Here is a 23389-nt window from a genome sequence, read left to right as displayed (position 1 = left end):
TGGTGCAATTCTCATGACATTCTTGACATAAAGATGGTAACACTCCAAGGTAGAACAGAGCAAAAGCTGGATTGGCATTTTGATCCACGGAATACAACTACTTTGACCCAATCCTGGATATGGATGAGGTACTGGAGTTTGTTTCTCCTAGTCATTCCGGAATAGAACGACTTGACGGCCACAAGAGCAATACACATCAGTGAACGAATGCACACATACTCTTGACTATCAATTGATAGACGAGGGCCAGGAAATAACTAAAGAGGGACAACCGAAAAGAACATATGATTTTCTAAGTTGTGGATGCATGGTTTAGCATGTCGAACGAAGTTCAGCAGGTTTCTTCCGGATAACCCATGCAGAAAGGTAGGACTGGCAGATTCACAATTCTTGAATGGAGAACCCATTAAGAGCACTCTTATTGTGATCTTTTGGTTCAAAGGCTTTTGCCATATTGGTTCATGGTATTGGAAGAAGGATATACCACGGACCTCGAGGACTATCGCAAAGGTTACTAATATCTTAAGGGAACTAGCAAATACTAACAACATGAAGTAGGGTGAATCTCGGGTTCAAGAACCCAGGAATAGAATACCTACTAAATAATAACATCACGGGATGCTTTCGAGAATGATGGCCAGAATCATCACACAGGGAACACAAAACATGGTAGATTACTAGGTGATCCTGACACCTAGGGTCATAATAATAGCTCCAACATATATGTCGAGGCAACAGAGTACCTCAACTCACCGATTAGTGTGATTAATCTGGCCCAAATGGTCATCAGGAACATGGAGGAATGATTGCAAGTGCATCAGACTATCTAGGAACCTGGGATGACTCGGGCAGCATAACAGCTATAAATGCTCAAAAAGATTTGAGACATCCTGAAAAATAGTGGCATGACCACTCAGCATCACAATATCAAGGTTCTGAGGCCAGCTATGAACATACGGAAATAGTAGAAACTGAACTGAGACTTGAATCTATCAATCCTATAAGTCTATGGATTAGTAACACGTCATCCTGATAGATAGATGAGAAGGCCTAGTTCTTAATCCCCGTAGAAGAGAAGAGGCTGACTTAGATCAGAAGGGCATAAGGTATAAGGAGTAAAAAGAGCCTTACGTTCCCTTCCCCAATCAATTCCCTTACATAACTAAAGCATTTCTAGACACAACTTCGACCAGTTTGGCTTGGTAATCCTACAGGCAGTCAGGCTCTGATACCAACGCTGTCAGGACCCCGATTCCGAGTCACATCGATCTAGCCGGTAACACCTCATATCACTTTGCGGCCTCACGCACGGTATTCCCACGGGTGTCGCCTTACCATGGCCCGTGACCGTTTGCGCCTTTTGGCTCACGTATATGATAGTGTCGCTAGCATCCATACGACAGAGAACCCGGGCCGACATTACTAGTCGTGAACCCAAAGTGGCACTAACTTACGGGGACAGGCATACATGAATCAACATCGAGCATGTCGGTCAGCAGCGTGCAAATCCGGGCTGTAGCACTGGGCTAACTGGACTCCGGTGAACCGGGCTGTAGCAGACTACTATGGCTCATGGAAGCACAAGACTACATTTTCCCATAAGAGAGGCTACCAAGGATAAACAACTAGGTTGTCGGATCCCACACATACCAAGCATTTCAATCATACACACAATATGCTCGATATGTGTAAATACAACATGGCATCACAGCATAACTCTACGACTCAAGTATTTATTCATTAGGCTCCGAGGAGCCAAGATATTACAAACATGGGACTCATGACCCAACATTCAGAGCATACAAGTCAAAGCACATGCGGAAGCTTAACATGTCTGAGTACATACATCTACAAATGAAAAAGGCTGAGAAGCCTGACTATCTACCAAATCCTGCCGAGGGCACAAGATCGTAGCTGAGGTATCAAGCTAAACGTCGAAGTCCACACGGAACTACTAGCAAGACTGACGTCTCTCTGCAAAACATAAAACAGGCAAACGTGAGTACAAATGTACCCAGCAAGACTTACATCAGAACTAGCTACATATGCATTAGTATCAACAAAGGGGGTGGTGGAGTTTGACTACAGCAAGCCAGCTTTGACTCAGTGGCTATCCTAAACTATGACTGCAAGTAACTCTTTTGAGGTGGCGCACACGAGTCCACATATTCACCATATCAATACACCACTATGGATCCGCTCCCGTCTCCCTGTGAGAAGGCCATCCATAGCACTCACGCTTATCTTGCGAGTTTTAGAGTATCCACTTTCACTTGTCTATGAACTGTATAGGCAACCAAGTAGTCCTTTACTGCGGACGCGGCTATTCGAATAGATGATGTTAACCCTGCAGGGGTGTACTTCTTCACACACGCTCTCACCACTTATCGCCGTTTACACGACATGTACTCGGCAACCTTCAAGCGGAAGCCCAGCGAGGGTGTCGGCCACGGCCTACCTAAACACTCAAGCCTCTAGTCCAGGTTTATCGCCTATTCAGGTTCCATCCGCGGGGAGTCCGGCCGAGGTTTCCACATACGGCCCCGAACGATGTGTACAGGGTTCCGAGACACCAAACGGGCACCCGGCATGTCCGGCCACGTGCCTACCGCATCACAGCCCACCCCTCGGGTCAGTGCTGCGCACGGCCTCCAGCATATTACAAACACCATAAACTACTTGCAACTCCTGGACAAAGGACAAGGGTGGATAAGAAGCCGAGAGGGTCCATTGGTTTCGGGCCCAATGCATGGTAGTAGCTGAATCTTAAATCACACATACAAATCTCAGTGCTTACGGACGGTTCCAATGAAACAACCCACCATGTACTCCTACATGGCCTCTCATCGATACCTTTACCAAATCGTGTTCACACACTTAGCTCACAACCAGTAGGACATGTTCATCACCATTCCAATTCATCCCCGATGAATCAGACCTGACTCAACTCTAAGCAGTAGCAGGCATGACAAACAAGCATGAATGAGTAGGCACATCAGGGCTCAAACAACTCCTACTCATGCTAGTGGGTTTCATCTATTTACTATGGCAATGACAGGTCATGCAGAGGAAAAGGGGTTCAGCTACCGCAGCATGTAACAGTTGAATCGATGTTGTCCTAATGCAATAAAAGAGAGCAGGAGCGAGAGAGTGGGATTGTATCAGAATGAACAAGGGGGTTTTGCTTGCCTGGCACTTCTGAAGATGATATAGCTCTTCATCGGTGTCATCGAACTCATCATCGGAACATACGTCTACCGAGGGGGAACAACCACCGGCAAACACAGAGAGAACACAATCAATGCAATGCACAATATGATGCATGATCATGACATGTCAATATGCTGTGATTTGAGCTAATGCAGCTAACAACAGAAGGGTTTGAGTTGATTTGAACCAAATGTTCAAATGCAAATTCGAACTAAGAACTTATAAAGTGCATTATCATGTTTTGATCTAAACAACAAGGTTAAGTTGTTTAAACATGCATAAAACCAGTACAGATGGATAGATTGGATTTTTCTGATCATTTTTCATATATAAATCTTTTCATTTGGAGTTACATATAATTTCTATGATTTTTTGAAGTTTATAGCATTTTCTAGAATTTCCTGAATAAACTTAATTCCAGAAAATGCTTTACTGCGTCATCATTGCGCAAGGCTGATGTCAGCAGGTCAACTGGGACGGTCCAGGTCAAACCTGACAAGTGGGTCCCGCACGTCAGTGTAATGGGGCAGGGACAGAGGCTGACCAGTGGGTCCGGGTCAACGTTGACGTGGCATGGTCAAAATGACATGTGGGGCCGGCTATATTAACCTAAACTAAATAGGGAATAAATCCCGGGGTTAATTTAGGCGTGGGGCCCATAATCAGTGAGAGAGGGGGTTAGTTAGCTGGGTCATTAGTGGCTAATGACAGTGCCACGTCAGCGTCACCGGAGTTACACCGGCGGCGACCAAAAACGCGGCGGAGGCACACTGGAGGGGCTCGGGTTTCACCTACGGTGCACCGTTCGGTGCGCCCTTTGGCCCTATAGAGAGCTGGCGCGATGGCGCGTTGGATGGTGGTGGTCTCCGGGCCTGGGGTGGCCGGAGTCAACGGCGGCGAGCTCGGTTGCGGCCGCCGGAGTTCGGGCGCGAGCGGGGACGCGGTTGCGGTGGCCATGGCGATGTGTGGCACCTACGGCGTCTACGTGGTGCGGTGAGTTAGATGGGCGCATGCCCGGGACCAAATGGTCACCGGAGACGAGCGCGGGCCGCGACGCGTTCGGTTGCAGGCGAGGCGACGGCTACGACGCATGAGGGGAAAACGGAGAGGAGGAGCAGGAGCAGGGGCTCACGGTGGGTGCGATGAGCTGCTCAGCGGGCTCGGGGGAGGTCAGAAGCAAGCGGGGCGGCGGACGCGATCTCGTCGTCAGGAGGTCGAAGACGAGCTCGGTGAACACGTTCGGGGGCCTCCGGCAGGGCGTGGCTCGGTGAGGCGGTCGAGGAAGAAGTGGCAGAGCTTCTGGGCGCGTCGGCGAGGCGTGGGGGAGGTGGTGGCCGCTGTGGTGGCGAGCGGCGACGACGAACCCGTTCGGGTAGGTGAGAGAGAGAGAGGTCCAGGGGAGGGGATGAGCACGGGGAGATCTGGATGGGGTCGAGGGGAGCGCGTGGCATCTCCGGGGACGTCCAGGGAGAAGCGGCAAGCAGGAGGTGGCCGGGGCGCGTGGTCCCACGCGTCGGGCACGCGCCCAGCGTCCTCCTGGCGCGGTGGAGACGACGACTTGTAGCGCCAGTCAGCTGGGCCGGTGCAGATGGGTCGCCAGGTAAGTGGCCCGGGTAGGTTCTCTCTCTCTCTGGTTTTTCTATTTATTAATGTTTTCTATTTTCTGCAATTGGTTTTGATTTGATTTAAAACATCAAATCATTTTTTGAACTTTCTGTAAATTGTTATGTGAGCTCAGGAACTAGTCCAAGGTAACAGGCAACTTACAAAGATATTTGAACTTTATTTCTTATATAACAGAAATAAATTCAACTCAAATATGTCATTGATTTAAGTCAAAGGCCCAAAATAAATATTTCAGTGATTCCAAAAATATTGGTTTGAATTTTACCTCTTACCAATATTTCATAGAGTAACAGGAACATTTCTTTGGACTCATTTGATGGGAACTAAATGTTGATTATTTTTAAAAGGTTTCTGAGGCTTTGAAAATTCCCTCAATTCAAATTTTCAAAATTTAGACATGATGAACATGCAAGGACAAGCAAAGGCTAAACTAGGGCGATGACAGATGTTTTATATGCATTAATATGCTATTTTGTATTATTTTTGGGACTAACCTATTAACCTAGAGCCCAGTGGCAGTTTCTGTTTTTTCGCTGTTTTTGAGCTTCGTAGAAAAGGAATACCAAACGGAGCCCAAATGGAATAAAACTTCACGATGATTTTTCTTGGACCAGAAGACACCCAGGAGACTTGGAGTTCAAGTCAGAAGAGCCACGAGGCGGCGACAAGGGTGGAGGGCGCGCCCCCTGATACGTCTCCAACATATCTATAATTTATGAAGTATTCATGCTGTTATATTGTCATTCTTGGATGTTTTACAATCATTTTATAGCAACTTTATATCATTTTTTGGGGCTAACCCATTGACCCAGTGCCCAGTGCCAGTTGCTGTTTTATGCTTGTTTTTTACATCGTGGGAAATCAATATCAAACGGATTCCAAACACCGCGAAACTTTTTTGGATTTTTTATAGACCAGAAGACACCCAGTGGGCCAGAGAAGCACCTGGGGGTGCCCCGAGGGGGGCACAACCCACCAGGGCGCGCCCAGGTGGGTTGTGCCCACCTCGGTGGCCTCCCGTACCCCCTCTTGGCCCTATAAATTCCCAAATATTCCAAAAACCCTCGGGGTAGCCCTAGATCATAAGTTCCGCCGCCACAAGGCCTCTGTATCCACGAGATCCAATCTAGACCCCGTTCCGACACCCTGTCGGAGGGGGAAATCATCACCGGTGGCCATCTTCATCATCCCGGCGGCCACCTTGATGAGGAGGGAGTAGTCCACCCTCGGGGCTGAGGGTTTGTACCAGTAGCTATGTGTTTAATCTCTCTCTCTCTCGTGTTCTTGAGATGTCACGATCTTTATGTATCGTGGGCTTTGTTAATATAGTCGGATCATATGGTGTTTTCCCCTCTCTATCTTGTGATGAATTGAGTTTTCCCTTTGACATTTGTTTTATCGGATTGAATACTTTTATGGATTTGAGAGCACTTGATATATGTCTTGCAAATGAATAGTCGTGGTGACAATGGGGTATCGTATTGATTCACTTGATATATGTTTTGGCACTCAACTCGCGAATTCCCAAGGTGACATTGGGGTAATCTATGCATAGGGGTTGATGCACGTTCTTGTCTTTGTTTCTCCAGTAGAAATCTTGGGGCACTCTTTGAGGTTCTTTATGTTGGATTGAGTATTATGAATCTGAAATTATTTGGTGTTATTTTAGTACGAACTCTTGGATAGATCGATCGGAAAGAATAGCTTCAAGGTGGTTTCGTACCCTACAAACGATTTCTTCTTATGTTCTCCGCTAGCTTGGAACTTTGGAGTGATTCTTCATCGCACGTTGAGGGATGGTTATATGATCCAATTATATTAGCATTGTTGAGAGATTGCACTAGCAAAAGTACGGATCCTAGGCTCATTTTCAAGCATTGCAATAACGTTTTTGCTCAGTTTTATCAATTGCTACCTTGCTGTTTTTATTTATTCAGATTACAAAAATATATTTCTACCATCAATATTACACTTTTATCACCATCTCTTTGCCGCCTAGTGCACCTATACAATTTGCCATTGTATTGGGTGTGTTGGGGACACAAGAGATTTCTTGTATTTGGTTGCAGGGTTGTTTGAGAGAGACCACCTTCATCCTACGCCTCCCACGGATTGATAAACCTTAGGTCATTCACTTGAGGGAAAATTGCTACTGTCCTACAAAACTCTGCGCTTGGAGGCCCAATACGAGTCTACAAGAATAAAGTTGCATAGTAGACATCACCCCCTACCTTGTGGGCCCCTCGTGACCCCCCTAACCTAGTTCTGCCTCCTATATATTCACATATATTCCCAAACCACCAGAAGCATCCACGAAAACACTTTTCCACCGGCGCAACCTTCTGTTCCCGTGAGATCCCATCTTGGGGCCTTTTCCGGCATCCTGCCGGAGGGGGGTTCGATCACGGAGGGCATCTACATCAACTCTATTGCCCTTCCGATGAAGCGTGATGTCGGGTGGTAGGTGCGACATATGCCAACGGGTGGCTTATCATTGTGGGAGCCAGTAAGACGTCGCCGGTGCCTGGAAACGGGATGAGGCGAAGACATGCACGCCGGCGGATCTTACCCAGGTTCGGGGCTCTCCGTGGAGATAACACCCCTAGTCCTGCTCTGCGGGGTCTCCGCATGATCACTAGGTCAATATGAGTAGCTACAAGTGCTCCTTGAGCTGTCTGGCTAGAGGAAGAAGAAGGGCAAGGCTAGCTCTCTCCTTCTCTCTATGTGGTGTATGAAACTCTATGAGATCAACCCTTTGCATGGGTGTCCCGGGGGTTTATATAGGCCTATCCCCCAGGGGTACAATGGTAATCCGGCTGGGCGCGGGTCCCAGCCGTCAGCGTCTATGTTGGCCGGCTTCTCCGCCGGTCAGTGGGGCCCGCCGACTGGTGGGTCCCGCCGGCTGCCGGCCTCTTGGCCGGCAGGCCGGCCCCACCGCTTGGGGGCTTTGTCGGCGGCTGGTTACTGTCGCCTCGTCTCTGATGACGAGGGCTTTGTCGAGGTAAGCGTGGCTACAGTGCCGCTGCCTCGCGGGCTATCACTATAGCCTTACCTTGTCTTGTCTTCTTAATGAGGCACATGTTTCGAGGGAGGGAGGTGGCCGGCTATTGGGAGCCGGCCACACCCATGGCCGACTAGAGGAGGCCAGGCCGCCTTCGGATGTCTCTCTGGCAAAAGGGGCCCGCCGCCTGCAGGCCGTACTGGCACCTGTCGTGGGTGACATCAAGGCCAACACGGCTACAGCGCCGCGCCGGACGGGGGATGGCGGGCCCGTACGGCGCCCTGTGGCCATGCCTGTTCCGGGATTCGGGGGTAGTGGGCCGTACTGCGGTCACGCCCCGTCCTATCGCCGTTGCAGGGGTACAGTCTTAGTAGGCGCGGTCTTGGCCGGCTCCTGGGGGCCGGCTTTCTTCATGGCCGGCTTCTGGGAGTCGGCTTTCTTCATGGCCGGCTTGTGGGAGTCGGTCCTTTTGGGGCCGGCTTCCTGGAGTCGGCTATCTCGTATCTTCCTTGGGGGAGGTTTATGTGGTCGGGTCACCTTCTGGGAGTTGGCTTTCTTCACGGCCGGCTTCTGGGAGTCGGCCTTGGGGACAGCCGGTCGGGGGAAGGCGGCCCTATGCTTTGTATGCTTGAAGGCTTGAATGGCTTGATAATTTTTCAAAGAGCCAGGGGGAGTCGGTTTGGCTATCCATGGCCATTTACTCCGACAGTAGTCCCCAAAGCTGGTTGGGCTTCGAGGCTGAGAGGAGGTCGAGAAGCTCGATCAGCTTCTCATCTTGACGAGCCAGCAGCTGGGGACCGGCTTCGGTTGGGCGCGCCGTCTTGGCGAAATTTTTGAAGTCGGAAGGCGGGAGTCTGTTTGCGCGCGCGCCGAGCCGCGGGCCGGCCGCTCGCCGCCTGCGAACCACGTGGCGTCCTTTGGCGGGAAAGAGCCTGCCAACCCACGCGCGCGACAAGACGTCGCCGCAGGTCGAGGGCCCACCACTCCTACGCCCAGGCCCAGGCGCGGATTCTTTGCGGCCCAAAGCCGTCCGCACGTCTTCCGGCGGCGGTTTCCGCACGCTGTTAGGACGCAATAATCGCGGGACGTGGGGGAGTGGGTGCAGTTAATCCCACGTCCCGCCCCACGCCTCGCCTCCTCGGCTTCGCCGCACGAGGCTATAAGTAGGGGGAGGAGGGGAAGCAGCAGACGCTCGCATGCTCCTCTCCTCTCCGCCATCTTCTTCCTCCTGCTTTCCCTCACAGCAGCGCCTCGCCGCCGCGCCGTCCCATCATTCTTTTCTCCGCCGCCACGCTCATTCTTGCCGGCCTCACGCCGCTATGCAGTACGGCGGGGACTGGGACGGCTCCAACGTCCACATGGACCACGTCGAGTTCCTCCCCAAGACGCGGCGGTTGCCCGGCGCGGACAAGGTGCGGGTCCATCTCACGCCTGAGAAGGAGATCACGCTGGAGCCGGAGGAAGGCGAGCGGGTGGTCTTCCGCTCGCATTTCCTGCACAGCATCAGCTTGCCGGCGAGTGCTTTCTTCCGCTCCTTCCTCGAATTCTATCAACTCCAGCCGCACCACCTCACCCCGAACACGGTGGTGCTGCTGTCCGCCTTCGTCACCTTGTGCGAAGGCTATCTTGGTGTTCTCCCCACCCTCGAGCTCTGGGCGGAGTTCTTCCAGTCCAAGCTGGGCACGCGTATGCAGGGCATGCCGGCCCAAAGTGGCGCCTTCATCGCGATGCAGAGGGTGGCAGCCGACAACCCCTTCCCCGTCATCACGTTAATCCAGTCGGTGAAGCTCTCACAGAAGTCATACTTCTACGTGAAGAACGTCGCCCCGCAAGGCGACTACGTCAACTTGCCGGCTTATGTAGCCGGCCCGCCGGCTGGTAGGCGGCCCCAGTGGTCCTATCGGGCCGTGACGCTGACGCCGGCTGGAGCCACGGCCGTCGCCCGATTGCGGGTGATGATCCAGTCGGAGGGCCTGACTGGGTCCGACTTGCTGGCCGCCTTCGTCGCGCGCCGGGTGCTTCCGCTTCAGAGCCGCCCTCACCTGATCTGTCAGATGAGCGGCCAGCTCGATCCGAGTCGGATGTGCACCAAGGATATGCCGCACGACGAGGTGGCCCATATGGTGAATTACCTTGCGAACTGCAAGCTCTCCGCAGAATGGCAGTTTGGCAAGGAGCCATATTCCCGGGCACATCCGCCGCCCACGGTATGTTCTCTTTTTCCCTTTCTTCTCTTAGTTTTGTCGCCGAGTTCCTTTTGGCCGACTCTGAATAGTCGGCACGTCTCGGCAGAGCCCTCTCCTTCAACCTGCAGCCGGGTCGGAGGCGGAGCGCCGATTCCTCCCCGACCGGGCGGAGCACGACCTGGATGACCCCGACTTGGGGGCGGCCGCCATGGATGACAACGCCGAGGCGGGTGGCGGCCAAGCCGGCGGCGGGGCGGGCGGCTCCGGGCTTGGAGCCAGCTTCAACGACTGGCCGGACGACGACGAGGCGGAAATCATCCCACGCCGCCAGCCGGCGTCCGGCCACGGCGCAGGTTCAACCGCCGCGCCGCCTTCTCGAGGCGGCGGGCAGAAGCTATTGGGGAACGTAGCAGAAATTCAAAATTTTCTACGCATCACCAAGATCAATCTATGGAGTAATCTAGCAACAAGGGGAAGGGGAGTGAATCTACATACCCTTGTAGATCGCGAGCGGAAGCGTTCAAGAGAACGGGGTTGATGGAGTCGTACTCGTCGTGATCCAAATCACCGATGATCCTAGCGCCGAACGGACGGCACCTCCGCGTTCAACACACGTACGGAGCAGCGACGTCTCCTCCTTCTTGATCCAGCAAGGGGGGAGGAGAGGTTGATGGAGATCCAGCAGCACGACGGCGTGGTGGTGGAAGTAGCGGGATCCCGGCAGGGCTTCGCCAAGCGCAAGCGGGGAGGAAGAGGTGTCACGGGAGGCGCCAGGGCTTGGATTGCTGCTGCCCTCCCTGCCCCCCACTATATATAGGGCCAAGGGAGAGGGGGGGCAGCCTTGGCCCTTCCTCCAAGGAAGGGTGCGGCCAGGGAGGAGTCCATCCTCCCCAAGGCACCTCGGAGGTGCCTTCCCCCTTTAGGACTCTCCCTTTATCTTATCTCTTGGCGCATGGGCCTCTTGGGGCTGGTTCCCTTGGCCCATATAGGCCAAGGCGCACCCCCAACAGCCCATGTGCCCCCCCCCCGGGGCTGGTGGACCCCTTGGTGGACCCTCGGACCCCTTTCGGCACTCCCGGTACAATACCGATAAAGTGCGAAACTTTTCCGGCGACCAAAATAAGACTTCCCATATATAAATCTTTACCTCCGGACCATTCCGGAACTCCTCGTGACGTCCGGGATCTCATCCGGGACTCCGAACAACTTTCGGATTACCGCATACTAATATCTCTATAACCCTAGCGTCACCGAACCTTAAGTGTGTAGACCCTACGGGTTCGGGAGACAGGCAGACATGACCGAGACGACTCTCCGGTCAATAACCAATAGCGGGATCTGGATACCCATGTTGGCTCCCACATGCTCCTCGATGATCTCATCGGATGAACCATGATGTCGAGGATTCAATCAATCCCGTATGCAATTCCCTTTGTCTATCGGTATGTTACTTGCCCAAGATTCGATCGTCGGTATCCCTATACCTTGTTCAATCTCGTTACCGGCAAGTCTCTTTACTCGTTCCGTAACTCACATCATCCCGTGATCAACTCCTTGGTCACATTGTGCACATTATGATGATGTCCTACCGAGTGGGCCCAGAGATACCTCTCCGTTTACACGGAGTGACAAATCCCAGTCTCGATTCGTGCCAACCCAACAGACACTTTCGGAGATACCTGTAGTGCACCTTTATAGCCACCCAGTTATGTTGTGACGTTTGGTACACCCAAAGCATTCCTACGGTATCCGGGAGTTGCACAATCTCATGGTCTAAGGAACTGATACTTGACATTAGAAAAGCTCTGAGCAAACGAACTACACGATCTTGTGCTAGGCTTAGGATTGGGTCTTGTCCATCACATCACCTAATGATGTGATCCCGTTATCAACGACATCCAATGTCCATGGTCAGGAAACCGTAACCATCCATTGATCAACGAGCTAGTCAACTAGAGGCTTACTAGGGACATGGTGTTGTCTATGTATCCACACATGTATCTGAGTTTCCTATCAATACAATTCTAGCATGGATAATAAACGATTATCATGAACAAGGAAATATAATAATAACCTATTTATTATTGCCTCTAGGGCATATTTCCAACAGTCTCCCACTTGCACTAGAGTGAATAATCTAGTCCACATCACCATGTGATTAACACTCATAGGTCACATCACCATGTGACCAACATCCAAAGAGTTTACTAGAGTCAACAATCTAGTTCACATCTCTATGTGATTAACACTCAATGAGTTCTGGTTTGATCATGTTATGCTTGTGAGAGAGGTTATTTAGTCAACGGGTCTGAACCTTTTAGATCCGTGTGTGCTTTACGAATATCTATGTCATCTTGTGGATGCTACCACACGCTACTTGGAGCCATTTCAAATAATTGCTCTACTATACGAATCCGGTTTACTACTCAGAGTCATCCGGATTAGTGTCAAAGTTCGCATCGACGTAACCCTTTACGACGAACTCCTTTTCACCTCCATAATCGAGAAAATTCCTTAGACCACTAGATACTAAGGATAAGTTCGACCGCTGTCATGTGATCCATTCCCGGATCACTATTGTATCCCTTGACCAACTCATGGCAAGGCACACTTCATGTGCGGTACACAGCATAGCATACTGTAGAGCCTACGTCTAAAGCATAGGGGACGACCTTCGTCCTTTCTCTCTCTTCTGCTGTGGTCAGGTCCTGAGTCTTACTCAATACTCACACCTTGTAACACAGCCAAGAACTCCTTCTTTGTTGATCTATTTTGAACTCTTTCAAAATCATGTCAAGGTGTGCGTTCTTTGAAAGTATCATCGGGCGTCTTGATCTATCTCTATAGATCTTGATGCCCAATATGTAAGCAGCTTTTATCCAGGTTTTCCTTTGAAAAACTCCTTTCAAACAACCCTTTATGCTTTCCAGAAATTCTACATCATTTCGGATCAACAATATGTCATTGACACATACTTATCAGAAATGTTGTAGCGCTCCCACTCACTTTATTGTAAATACAAGTTTCTAACAAACTTTGTATAAACCCAAAAACTTTGATCACTCCATCAAAGCGTATATTCTGACTCCGAGATGCTTACTCCAGTCCTTAGAAGGATCGCTGGAGCTAGCATACCTTTCAGCATCCTTAGGATGGACAAAACCTTTCTGATTGTATCACATACAACCTTTCCTTACGAAAACTGGTAAGGAAACTTGTTTTGACATCCATCTGCCAGATTTCATAAATGCAGCTAATGCTAACATGATTCCGACGGACTTAAGCATCGCTACGGATGAGAAAATCTCATCGTAGTCAACTCCTTGAACTTGTGAAAATACCTTTTTTTCACAAGTCGAGCTTCATAGACGGTAACATTACCGTCCATGTCCGTCTTCTTCTCAAAGATCCATTTATCTCGGATTTCATGGCTTCTAACCATTTGTCGGAATATGGGCCCACCATCGCTTCTCCATAGCTCATAGGTTCATCGTTGTCCAACAACATGACTTCCAAGACAGGATCACGTACTACTCTGAAGTATTACGCATCCTCGTCGTCCTACGAGGTTTGGTAGTGACTTGATCCGAAGTTTCATGATCACCATCATAAGCTTCCACTTCAATTGGTGTAGGTGCCACAGGAACAACTTCCTGTGCCCTGGTACACACTAGTTGAAGTGACGGTTCAATAACCTTATCAAGTCTCCACCATCCTCCCACTAAATTCTTTCGAGAGAAACTTTTCCTCGAGAAAGGACTCGTTTCTAGAAGCAATTACTTTTGCTTCCAGATCCGAAATAGGAGGTATACCCAACTGTTTTGGGTTTTCTATGAAGATGCATTTATCCGCTTTGGGTTCGAGCTTATCAGCCTGAAACTTTTCCACATAAGCATCGCAGCCCCAAACTTTTAAGAAACGACAACTTAGGTTTCTCTAAACGGTGTCGTCTCAACGGAATTGCGTGGTGCCCCTTTTAAAGTGAATGCGGTTGTCCCTAATGCCTAACCCATAAACGATAGTGGTAATTCGATAAGAAACATCATGGTATGCACCATATCCAATAGGGTGCAGCTATGATGTCCGGACACACCATCACACTATGGTGTTCCAGGCGGTATTAATTGTGAAACACTTTCCACAATGTCTCAATTGTGTGCCAAACTCGTAACTCAGATACTCATCTCTATGATCATACCACAGACATTTTATCCTCTTGTCACGCGATCTTCAACTTCACTCTGAAATTATTTGAACCTTTCAATAATTCAGACTTGTGTTTCATCAAGTAAATACACGCATCTACTCAAATCATCTGTGAAGTAAGAACATAACGATATCCACTGCATGCCTCATCACTCATTGGACTGCATACATCAAAATGTATTACTTCCAACAAGTTGCTCTCTTGTTCCATCTTACTGAAAAACAAGGACTTTCAGTCATCTTGCCCATGTGGTATGATTTGCATGTCTCAAGTGATTCGAAATCAAGTGAGTCCAAACGATCCATCTGCATGGAGTTTCTTCATGCATATATACCAATAGACATGGTTCGCATGTCTCAATCTTTTCAAAAACGACTGAGTCCAAAGATCCATCTACATGGAGCTTCTTCATGCGTTCTATACCAATATGACTCAAATTGCAGTGCCACAAGTATGTGGTACTATCATTACTATTTTATATGTTTTGGTACGAACATGTGTATCACTACGATCGAGATTCATTTTAGGTGCAAGACCATTGAAGGTATTATTCAAATAAACAGAGTAACCATTATTCTCCTTAAATGAATAACCGTATTGCGATAAACATAATCCAATCATGCTCAACGCAAACACCAAATCTCGATGGTAGAGGGAGCATGCGATGCTTGATCACATCAACCTTGGAAACACTTCCAACACATATCGTCATCTCACCTTTAGCTAGTCTCCGTTTATTCCGTAGCTTTTATTCGTGTTACTAACACTTAGCAACCGAACCGGTATCTAATACCCTGGTGCTACTAGGAGTACTAGTAAAGTACACATTCATATAATGTATATCCAATATACTTCTGTCGACCTTGCCTGCCTTCTCATCTACCAAGTATCTAGGGCAGTTCTGCTTCAGTGACTGTTTCCCTCATTACAGAAGCACTTAGTCTCGGGTTTGGGTTCAACCTTGGGATTCTTCACTAGAGCAGCAAACGATTTGTTGTTTCATGAAGTGTCCCTTTTGCCCTTGCCCTTCTAGAAACTAGTGGTTTTACTAACCATCAACAATTGATGCTCCTTCTTGATTTCTACTTTCGCGGTGTCAAACATCACGAGTTGCTCAAGGCTCATCATATCCATCCCTGATATGTTATAGTTCATCACGAAGCTCTAATAGCTTGGTGGCAGTGATTATGGAGAACCATCACTATCTCATCTGGAAGATTAACTCCCACTTGATTCAAGTGATTGTAGTACTCAGACAATCTGAGCACATGCTCAACGATTGAGCTTTTCTCCCTTAGTTTGTAGGCTTAAGAAACTTGTCAGAGGTCTCATACCTCTTGACGTGGGCACTAGTCTGAAATCCCAATTTCAGTCTTCAGAACATCTCATATGTTCTGCGACGTTTCAAAACCGTCTTTGGTGCCACAATTCTAAACCGTTAGCATTACGCACTGAACTATCATGTAGTTGTCAAAACGTGTATGTCAGATGTTCCGCAACATCTACAGACGACGCTGAGGTTCAGCACACCGAGCGGTGCATTAAGGACATAAGCCTTCTGTGCAGCAATGAGGACAATCCTCAGTTTACGGACCCAGTCCGCATAATTGCTACTACCAACTTTCAACTAAATTTTCTCTAGGAACATATCTTAAACAGTAGAGCTAAAGCGTAAGACATAATTCGCAAAGACCTTTTGACTATGTTCATGATAATGAAGTTCATCTGATTGTTGAACTCCCACTCAGATAGACATCCCTCTAGTCATCTAAGTGATACATGATCCGAGTCAAACTAGGCCGTGTCCGATCATCACGTGAGACGGACTAGTCATCATCGGTGAACATCTCCATGTTGATCGTAGCTTCTATACGACTCATGCTCGACCTTTAGGTCTCTTGTGTTCCGAGGCCATGTCTATACATGCTAGGCCAGTCAAGTCAACCTAAGTGTTTTGCATGTGTTCCGAGGCCATGTCTGTACATGCTAGGCTCGTCAACACCCGTTGTATTCGAACGTTAGAATCTATCACACCCGATCATCACGTGGTGCTTCCAAACAACGAGCCTTCGCAACGGTGCACAATTAGGGGGAACACGTCTCTTGAAATTTTTAGTGAGGGATCATCTTATTTATGCTACCGTCGTTCTAAGCAAATAAGATGCATAACATGATAAACATCACATGCAATCAAGTAGTGACATGATATGGCCAATATCATTTTGCTCCTTTGATCTCCATCTTCGGGGCACCATGATCATCTTTGTCCCCGGCATGACACCATGATCTCCATCATCATGATCTCCATCATTGTGTCTTCATGAAGTTGTCACGCCAACGATTACTTCTACTTCTATGGCTAACGCGCTTAGCAATAAAGTAAAGTAATTTACATGGCGTTATTCAATGACACGCAGGTCATACAAAAAATAAAGACAACTCCTATGGCTCCTTCCGGTTGTCATACTCATCGACATGCAAGTCGTGATTCCTATTACAAGAATATGATCAATCTCATACATCACATATATCATTCATCACATCTTCTGGCCATATCACATCACAAGGCACATGCTGCAAAAACAAGTTAGACGTCCTCTAATTGTTGTTGCAAGTTTTTACGTGGCTTGTATAGGTTTCTAGCAAGAACGTTTCTTACCGACGTAAAACCACAACGTGATATGCCAATTTCTATTTACCCTTCATAAGGACCCTTTTCATCGAATCCGTTCCGACTAAAGTGGGAGAGACAGACACCCGCTAGCCACCTTATGCAACTAGTGCATGTCAGTCGGTGGAACCTGTCTCACGTAAGCGTACGTGTAAGGTCGGTCCGGGCCGCTTCATCCCACAATGCCGCCGAAACAAGATAAGACTAGTAGCGGCATGAAGAATTGGCAACATCGACGCCCACAACTACTTTGTGTTCTACTCGTGCATAGAAACTACGCATAGACCTAGCTCATGATGCCACTGTTGGGGAACGTAGCAGAAATTCAAAATTTTCTACGCATCACCAAGATCAATCTATGGAGTAATCTAGCAACGAGGGGAAGGGGAGTGAATCTACATACCCTTGTAGATCGCGAGCGGAAGCGTTCAAGAGAACGGGGTTGATGGAGTCGTACTCGTCGCGATCCAAATCACCGATGATCCTAGCGCCGGACGGACGGCACCTCCGCGTTCAACACACGTACGGAGCAGCAACGTCTCCTCCTTCTTGATCCAGCAAGGGGGGGAGAGGTTGATGGAGATCCAGCAGCACGACGGCGTGGTGGTGGAAGTAGCGGGATCCCGGCAGGGCTTCGCCAAGCGCAAGCGGGGAGGAAGAGGTGTCACGGGAGGGAGAGGGAGGCGCCAGGGCTTGGATTGCTGCTGCCCTCCCTCCCCCCCCCCCCACTATATATAGGGCCAAGGGAGAGGGGGGCACAGCCTTGGCCCTTCCTCCAAGGAAGGGTGCGGCCAGGGAGGAGTCCATCCTCCCCAAGGCACCTCGGAGGTGCCTTCCCCCTTTAGGACTCTCCCTTTATCTTATCTCTTGGCGCATGGGCCTCTTGGGGCTGGTTCACTTGGCCCATATAGGCCAAGGCGCACCCCCCACAGCCCATGTGGCCCCCTCGGGGCTGGTGGACCCCTTGGTGGACCCCCGGACCCCTTTCGGCACTCCCGGTACAATACCGATAAAGTGCGAAACTTTTCCGGCGATCAAAATAAGACTTCCCATATATAAATCTTTACCTCCGGACCATTCCGGAACTCCTCGTGATGTCCGGGATCTCATCCGGGACTCCGAACAACTTTCGGGTTACCGCATACTAATATCTCTATAACCCTAGCGTCTCCGAACCTTAAGTGTGTAGACCCTACGGGTTCGGGAGACAGGCAGACATGACCGAGACGACTCTCCGGTCAATAACCAACAGCGGTATTTGGATACCCATGTTGGCTCCCACATGCTCCTCGATGATCTCATCGGATGAACCATGATGTCGAGGATTCAATCAATCCCGTATGCAATTCCCTTTGTCTATCGGTATGTTACTTGCCCGAGATTCGATCGTCGGTATCCCTATACCTTGTTCAATCTCGTTACCGGCAAGTCTCTTTACTCGTTCCGTAACTCACATCATCCCGTGATCAACTCCTTGGTCACATTGTGCACATTATGATGATGTTCTACCGAGTGGGCCCAGAGATACCTCTCCGTTTACACGGAGTGACAAATCTCAGTCTCGATTCGTGCCAACCCAACAGACACTTTCGGAGATACCTGTAGTGCACCTTTATAGCCACCCAGTTACGTTGTGACGTTTGGTACACCCAAAGCATTCCTACGGTATCCGGGAGTTGCACAATCTCATGGTCTAAGGAACTGATACTTGACATTAGAAAAGCTCTGAGCAAACGAACTACACGATCTTGTGTTAGGCTTAGGATTGGGTCTTGTCCATCACATCATTCTCCTAATGATGTGATCCCGTTATCAACGACATCCAATGTCCATGGTCAGGAAACCGTAACCATCCATTGATCAACGAGCTAGTCAACTAGAGGCTTACTAGGGACATGGTGTTGTCTATGTATCCACACATGTATCTGAGTTTCCTATCAATACAATTCTAGCATGGATAATAAACGATTATCATGAACAAGGAAATATAATAATAACCTATTTATTATTGCCTCTAGGGCATATTTCCAACAGAAGCGTCGTGCCGCATCGGGCTTGGTCGGCAGTCGGCCGAAGAAGCCCAAGTGCGGGGCGGCGGCGACCAGGCGGGATGAGGCGGCCGCGAAGGCGGCCCGCTTCCGCAAGGTGGTGAAGCAGCCGCAGATGGTGTCGGCGTAAGTGTATACTCCTTTGTACATTCTTTCTTCTTTTCTTTGGTGATCTTTGAATCCTTGTCCCTTCTCAAAAAATCAGGGCTCCACTGTCGCTCGAGCGGGTTGCTGCCGCCTCCGTCGTTGGATCGCCAGGAGGATCCGGGAGCACCACCCGCCGCGTGGACCCCCGTGCCGAGTTTCAGGCGGCGACGGAGCGAAACGCGCGGGAGGCGCGGGAGGAGCGAAAGGCGGAGGAGTTGAGGGCGGCTGCCGCCAAGGCAGCACAGGAGGAGGAGGCGGCGAAGGCGCGCGCCGATGCAGCGGCCAAGGCCCAAGCGGAGGCTGCGGCCACGGCGATGGCGGAGGGGGCCTTGCTCCTCACCCCTCTGCGCGTCGCGGCACCTGCGGCCCCAGAGCCCCCGCCAGAAGAAACCGGCGGCGACCAGCCGGGATTGGAGAGGGAGGACGACGTCGTCGTCCCGGAGAGGGAGGCGGCACCGGCCCCGCCGACTGGGGCGACCCAAGGCGGCCGGTCTAACTTGCCGCCTGCGCAATCGGCCGGGGGCAAGCTGGCCGCGAGGGCGGATCTGGTGGTCCAGTCGCCACTGCGCCAGCGCACGGGGAAGGCCGCGTCGGAGCCGCAGATGGCCGCGGGCTCCAGCTCGTCGGCCTAGGACATGGAGGCGGCCAGCGCCAGCTCGGGGTAGACGCCGGGTGGAGGGACGGTTGTGGCAAATGTAGCAGCGCAGGACGTCCGGAACCGGCTTCAGTCCCAAGCTGCGTCGCTGAGGAAATATAATGACGAGTTCCTTGCGACGCGGGCGGCCATTCGGGTTAGTCTTCTTATTCTTGCTTTTTTGATCTTGGTTTCTTCCGTGGGGGCGCGTCAGCGCACCCACTGGGTGTAGTCCCCGAGTTCCGAGTCGGCTGCAGAGCAGGCGGCTTGGAACTTTTTAGCGGGGCTTGTTTTGCTATTCATGTTCTCATTCGCTCCTTTGCCTGACTTGCAGGACTACCACAACCTCCGCGCGGCCGCCTTCAACTCCCAGGCTCGGGAGCTGACCCAGAGGAATGCTGACCTATCTGAGAGCCGAGGTAAGTGCTTCGTCTTTTATCTCACGTGGGGGCGCGTCAGCGCACCCACTGGGTGTAGTCCCCGAGATCCGGGCCGACTGCTGAGCAGTCGGGTCGGATCTTCCTTGACGACTCCTTCCTTACTGCTTCTTTCTCTTCTGCCATCCCTACAGCGGCCAACGCCGGCCTGAGGGAACAACTGGGCGGGGCTCAGGCCGCCCTTTGTGCCAAGGAGGCCGAGTTTGCCGCCTTGGCACAAGAGCGTGACCGCCTGGCCAAGAGGTTGGCTGACCAGGAGAAGAGCCACAAGGCGGCCCTGAAGGCGGTGCAGGACAGCGAAGCCGCCCTCCAAGCCGAATATGAGACAGAGGCGGCTAGCTGGGCCGAAGCGAGGCAGTCGCTGATCAACGGCTATGGCCAGATCGAAGACTTGGTTGACGGTAGGCCGCCTTCTTCTTCGTCCTTGCTTGCCGCTTGCCGTCTAGCTTGTTTTCTGACTTGATGGTTTTCCTCTTCTTTCTCTTTCTTTCTTGCGTAGAGTACTTCCCTGGCTACTCTATTGCCGCCAACCAGGTCGTCGAGGCCCACCGCGAGGCACAAAGGCGGGCTGGCGCCGAGATTGCGCCAAACGCTCGCCCGTCGCTGGAGGAGCAGCTCTTGGCGATTCAAGCCCGCCTTCAGCCGGCTCACCGCATGCTCCGCCGGCTTCAGCATGTTGGGGCGCAGGTGTTGGCCGCCCTCTGGCCTGGTGAGGTGGTTCCCCGCACCCCCAGTCGGACTGCCGACTGGCTGGAGGTGGCGGTCGGCCGCTTCGAGGCCTGGAAGGCTTCGGCGGCTCGGTCCGGCGCCAGGCGGGCGCTGGAATTCGCCAAGGCCTGGTATCCCGAGCTGAGTCTGGACCAGCTGGCCACCTGGCGACAGGAGGCCGACACGGAGCTGGAGCCGGCGCGGCCGGCTATCATCCAGCGGGCTTCGGCGATTGCCGACTACACCGACACCAGCGTCTTCGCTCCTGAAGTGGACGACAACGGCGTTGCCCAGCCGGAGGAGTGGTTTGGGCTGAACCCGGCAGGCGACGAGGACTCAGCGGAGGAGATCGACTCCAGCGACGAGGGCGAGGAGGAGGAGGAGGAGGGTGAAGACGCCGGGCCAGATGGTGGAGCGGCCGGTCAGCCTCAGCTTGACCGTGCCTCCAGCAACAAGGCACGCGCGGGTGCACCGCCTGCAGCCGGCGATGATCAAGCCGAGACCCGCCAGCCGGCCACTCCTCCAGCCGGCGGCGCCGTCTCCACCGACCAACCCAGCTCCCACACTGCGCCCTTAGTCTAGTCTGCTGCCTCTATTTTCCTGTTTTACCACTCTTGGAACAATATTTTGTTAAGTTTGCACAATTCCACCCACTGGGGGTGTATTCGAACTATATTGACTGCCGGCCTATTGGGGGCCTTATGTGTAAATATAATTATGCTTGCGTTCGGCTTTCCCTTGTACTTTGCTTTTCATCCTTTGGTTGTTTCCTTTGCCGCCCTCCCTTGGTTGCCGCCTTCCCAGCCGGACAGTTGCTCTGCAATCTGTGGCTGGAGAAGTGCTTGGCCAGTTGGGAGGGCAAGTACTCTAGCTTTGTTGGATTTTAGCGAAGTGACTGGGAAGCCGGCCAGCCGACTGTTTTGACAGCCGGTAGGCGTGGTTGGAGGCCGTCTTTGCGTTATATAAGTTCGTTAGTCCTTAGCCATTTTTCGTGTGGGCATCCTTCCTGCCTTTGGCTCTTGCCAGTCGGACAGTCGGTTCTTCGAGCTGCGACTTCCAACAAGAGAGGGCTCGGATGCTGGCACACTACTTTGTCTGACTTCAGGTAGAACTGTTAATATAACTTAAGGCGGCCAGTCTCCGGGCCAAACTAGTCGAACCCGGTGCCAGACAGAAAATCAAATGTAATAATACATTCATGAGTATGACACTCGTCATTCATAGATAAAGGAGGGCAGTCCCCGAGTGCGCCTCGCGGGGCCCGTTTGTCTTGTACTTAATACAAAAAAAGGGGGCATGATACATACTGCTTTTCAACTGAAAAATCTTCTCAAAAGGTTGGCGTTCCATGGTCGTTCCGACTCCTTGCCGGAATCATCCCTCTTGCGTGCTTTTGGCTTCTGCGCGTCGATCAGGTAGTAGGAGTCGTTGCCTAGCGCCTTGCTGACGATGAAAGGGCCTTCCCAAGGGGCCGAGAGCTTGTGCTGGCCGGCTGTTCGCTGGATCAGCCGGAGCACAAGGTCGCCCTCTTGGAAGGATCTTGGCTTGACCTTCCGGTTGTGGTAACGGCGCAAACCCTGCTAGTAGATGGCGGACCGGCTGAGTGCTAACAGCCTGCCTTCTTCCAGCAGGTCGACGCCGTCTTCTCGTGCTTCCTTGGCCTCCGCCTCCGTGTACATGGTGACCCGAGGCGAGTCGAACTCGAGGTCAGTTGGGATGACGGCCTCAGCGCCATATACAAGGAAGAACAGAGTGAAGCCGGTTGACTTGTTTGGGGTAGTACGCAGACTCCAGAGGACAGCCGGCAACTCATCGAGCCAGCAGCCGGCCGAACGCTCCAGTGGTACGACCAGTCGGGGCTTGATGCCAGAGAGGATGAGGCCGTTTGCTCGCTCGACCTGGCTGTTTGACTGTGGGTGGGCAACGGACGCTAAATCCAGTCGGATGCCCTGTGTCGCGCAGAAACGTGCCAGTGCTCCCTTGGCGAAATTTGTGCCGTTGTCGGTGATAATGCTGTGTGGCACACCATACCGAGTAGTGATGTCAGCGATGAATGTTACGGCAGTCGGCCCGTTCAGCTTCTTGATCGGCTTCGCTTCGATCCACTTGGTAAATTTGTCCACGGCGACAAGCAGATGTGTCATGCCGCCGCGGGCTGTCTTGAATGGGCCCACCATATCCAGCCCCCAAACGGCAAAGGGCCAGGTGAGGGGGATGGTCTTGAGTGCCGAAGCCTGCAAGTGTTGCTTGGAACTGAAGACTTGGCATCCTTTGCAGCATTTGACTATCTCTTTGGCATCTTCCAAAGCAGTCGGCCAGAAGAAACCATGGCGGAAAGCTTTGGCCACAAGTGATCTTGAGGCTGCGTGGTGGCCGCATTCGCCTTGGTGGATATCCTTGAGGATTGCTACGCCCTTCTCTGGCTCGACGCAGCGCTGGAAGACTCCAGTGATGCTACGCTTGACAAGTTCTCTGTTTATTATTGCATATGCTCCGGCTCGGCGTTGCACTAGT

This window comes from Aegilops tauschii, chromosome 5, assembly GCF_002575655.3.
Source record: "Aegilops tauschii subsp. strangulata cultivar AL8/78 chromosome 5, Aet v6.0, whole genome shotgun sequence".
NCBI lineage: Eukaryota > Viridiplantae > Streptophyta > Magnoliopsida > Poales > Poaceae > Aegilops > Aegilops tauschii.
The sequence above is the reverse complement of the archived record's forward strand: the minus strand, read 5'-3'. Positions refer to the sequence as shown.